Below are 4567 nucleotides of genomic sequence, written 5' to 3' on the forward strand. Positions count from 1 at the left end.
CAGGAAGTGACTCCGGTCACCATGGAGTGGGCTTATTCCCTTTGGCTAATTTTTCTAGTTTCACTGTCTAGAATGACTTTTCCTCACAAGTCTACTAGGGTCTTTCCTTTATTTGACCTTTACTTAAGGTAGAAGGAAGAGATGTAGTTTAGCACCACCCTGTGGGAATTAGTACGTGGAGGGCCAGTGCAAGAAAATGCTGATATTCTGCCTCTTGCTATTATTGTCAGTAATAAAGTCTTTTTATCTCTGACCCAGGAGTCTCATGTCTCCTGTCAGCACACATGAAACTGTGGCAGGCTAACTTGCAAGTTGGGTAAAACCTGACGCTTCACACTTCCTGACATTTCTGTTATAAACCTCTGTGTGTTCTACTCTCTTTGCCCAGCCATAAAATATGAGTGTTTCCCAAAGTTCTGCTTCTGGCTTACTGCTGTTCTCTTCTTTCATCCTTTCTATGTGTGATGTTATTTAATCTCATGTGTTTTTTGAAACAATAGAGAAAGTCTTCCAAATATGCATTTCTAGCCTCCATGTCTCCTCTGAGCTCTGGATTCCTATATACAACTCTGATGCTCAGGGTACCTCAAACTTAGCATGTATCATACTAAATACTTGTACCACTCCTGCCTGGACCTTTACCTCCAGGGTCTTTACCTCAGTTGGTGGTGAAGCCATTCAGGTAGGCACTTGAGCTAAGTAATAGTTTTTTACTTCTATCCTCCTCTAACCTCTCCACATTTTAATCACTGGTACAACATTACTGATTTTCCTTCTTAAATCATATTCACTTCTACCTTTATTATCACCACTCTACTTTGAGCCCTCACAATCCATGTTTTGGGCCACTGCAATCATGTCTTAGTCAGGGTTTTTCAGAGTAATATATAGATGCTAGAGGCCCGATGCACAGAATTCGTGCAAGGGGCTTGGCCCTCACAGCTGCAGCGGCTTGCCTCTGCCCTCACAGCTTCGTCTGGAAGGTCGTCTGGAAGGTCATTTGGGTGTCTGGTCTAATTAGCATATTATGCTTTTATTATTATAGATTATCTATTATCTATCTATCTATCTATCTATCTATCTATCTATCTATCTATCTATCATGTATCTATCCATCCATCCCTCTCTATTAGGAGAAAGAAGGATAATTGGATAGTTAGATGTATAGATTTATTATAAGGAATTGGCCTACATGATTATGGAGGCTGGTAAGCCCAAAATCTGCAAGGTCAGTTGGTGGTGTGGGAGATCCTGGAAGATCCAATTCCTTCAGGCAGGAAGAACCAATGTTGCAGGTGAAGTTTGAAGGCAGTTGGCTGGAGAATTCTCTCCTACTCAAGGGAGAATTTGTCTTTTTATTCTATTCAGGCTTTCAATTGATTGCATGAAGCCAACCCACATTATGGAGAGTAATCTACTTTACTCAAGCCCATTGATTTAAATGTTAATCTCATCAAAAAAATCCCTTACAGAAACACCCAGAATAATGTTTGATCAACTATTTGGGCACCTCATGGCCCAGCCAAGTTGATACATAAAATTAACCATCACACATAGCCTCCTTAGTGGTCTTGTTTTCAATTTTGCTCTTTTCGAATTTGTCCTCCAAAGTCATCTATAATAATAAAAGGGTAATATGCTAATTAGACCAGACGTCCTTCCGGGTGACCTTCTGGATGAAGCCAAGCTGCAAGGGCTGAGGTGGCCACGGTGGTGGGCAGGGGCCAAGCCTCTTGCATGAATTTCGTGCACCAGGTCTCTAGTCTATCTATAAAACAAATCAGACCATATGACCCTCCTACTTAAAACCTTTCAGTGGCTCCATATTACCTCCAGAATAAAGTCCACTCCTAAACTTGGTTGATACATTATGACATATTGTACCAGGATTCCTTGGACACACTGAATCAAGACCTCTGTTCTCTGTATAACTGGAATTCTCTCCTGCTTCCTTTATACTTGGCTAATTCCCACTACTAGCTGACATAAAACTCAAGGGTAAACCTTAGGAAGATTTCTGGCTCTTCCAGGCTAAAGGTTGTGCCTGCCTTCTGTGCACATGTTGTTCCTATTTCTATTACTGCTTTACTACAGTATATTAGGAATAACTGTTTGTTAGTCTAAACATAAGATTGACAAACAAATCTCTTCTCTAAGGGAAGAGACTGTCTTATTTTTCTTTGTAACCTCAATGTCTGAATAATGTCTGACATAGTGTTGCTCAATAAGTGTTGACTAATCAACTGACTGATTTCAAGTCCGAAAAACCTCCATATCAGAGTGGGATGGAGGAAATAAAAGAAGAGAAAGTAGAAATCTCCTTTGGTGAAAAAAAAGCAGAACTTAAATCCACCAGGAAGTTTCAGATTCTTTTTGGGAAAGTGACTTTAAACAAGTAAGAAAATCAAGGCTTCTTATTGAGCCTTAAGAATACCTGCAGGATCAGAGGCTGGCTGTGACTTTCTTCATCATTACCATAAGGTCAGATCAGCTGATATTTTAAAAATTATTATTAATCACAAGTATTCTTAGCTTTGAAAGATTTAAAATGCCTGAGAACACTATAATTAGATTTTTTCAGTGGCTTGTACTTAATACACAGGCATTTTTGCTGCAAGGCAATATTTAGTCCATACGCCACATTCTGGGCACCTGAAACCATGGCAACCATGATTTCTGATCATTTGTAAGCAATTTAATTTGGCTTAAACATGTAGAGGCATTATTTTGCCAGTTATTTTTGGAAATGATTTAAAAAAACACTTCGGTAGGCATATATTTTTATTTTAGTGCTTTTTAAAAAATGAATTATTATCTTCCTCTTTTTTTCAGTCTAAAGGTAGAAAATGATTTGCAGCCATAAGGTATCAGCATGCTTAGGTACCATTTACTTAATCTTCGCAATCACCCTCAAACAATTCAGCATAGGGCAAAGACAGGTGTAATCTTGTAAAGAAGGTCATAATGCCCCTTTCTCATTTTCTCTAAGTTAACACTGTAAGGGGGTTCAAGTAATTTTAAATCCTAAAATACAAACTGAGATCAAGAAAATCAATTATTGGTGCTTATATATGTGGGATGCTTCATTATTTTTTGAAGCTATTAAGTATAGATGGAAAATATATAATTTCTAACAAACACCCTTTTTGTTCAATCTCACTGTAACTTTTCCATGTACATTAGCTGAATCATCTATTGGTTACAAAGATTGGTCACAGAATAGCAGGCTGAATTTCAATCCTAAGAACTCAATAAACTGAGGTTCTTCATAGCCCTCTCAAAATTGGAATTTAGAAGCTTCTATTCAAAATGATTCAAGATAGGTCCCCCACATTTGTCAAAACTTGTGGAAACTTTTCTTCTATCCAAATTAAAGAAGACAGTTTTGTTCTCTCTCAGTCAGTGGGTGGGGGAGTGCTAAAACTTCTTGTTGATAAAATATTTATAAGGTAATATTTTCAAAGTTATAATTGTGATGGTAAACACATTTATACACAATTAAATGAGGCCAAGTGGCAGTGTAGTTAAGTATCTTAGAAATTTTGGCAAGTTGCAATGGAGATTAAGATTCTAAGTCATTTTAGAACAGGATTCAATAATTCATTATCCTAATATCCTTTTGTAATTATAATTGGGGTACCATATAAAGAACATAAATATTAAGATTATCTCTGTAGATAGTTGCTTGGCTTGCCGGACCCATACAGCTTCTTTTTCTTTGTTCAGACCACACACTTGACTAAATGTTATCATTTGCATTTTGATATACAAACTGGAGTTTGTTAGTGGAAGAAGTATTTTTATTAATAAATTAGAAGAAATTTAAAAAGGTTTCCTTTGTGTATGTAAACATCTATAGGCACAAATAACCCCATTTCCTCAATAGTACTTTGGCACTATGATAGAGTTTTGTAATATGCAGTAAAGAAGTATTAATACATTAGGCAGACAGTGCAAAGAGCCTTGATTAGGGATCTCTTAGATAATCCTCATCTCATTTGATCCTCACAGAAGTCCTGGAGTAGGTAGATAGGAGACTTGGTAGAATACTATTTGCTTTTCATTAGCCAGAAAATGGAGGTTTAGAAAGTTTAGAAACTTGACCCGACTGAAAAGAAGCAAGAAATGGTGGAACTTGAAAAATGACTTCAGGTTTTCTCATTGCGCAGAGTATAGTCAAACACTGCTACAGTTAAATATTTTACCTTTTGTTCTCTCTGTGTGATTTATAATAATAATCTGCTTTATGTTGATATTTACTGCTGTGTTGATGACAATTACCTGAAAGTGAAGTTGTGGTGCTTCACTGGGCTGGAAAAATTTTAGCTACATCAGAAAGCAGGTCTAATTAAGCAAGTCTATTCTATATCTATAAAAGGCTAAGTTGACTCATGCATGTGCGATACATATAAAGCTCTCACTGGCACCAATCACACGCATGTGTTTTGATCTGTCATTGTCAATCGTGAATTTGGTTGACACTTCTATTATAGAGAAAGGGCGAATAGCGATATTAAAATATTTCTTCTAATTAATTTCCTTTCAATGTGCAAGAATCTGTGCACCA

This window comes from Myotis lucifugus, unplaced genomic scaffold, assembly GCF_000147115.1.
Source record: "Myotis lucifugus unplaced genomic scaffold, Myoluc2.0 scaffold_238, whole genome shotgun sequence".
NCBI lineage: Eukaryota > Metazoa > Chordata > Mammalia > Chiroptera > Vespertilionidae > Myotis > Myotis lucifugus.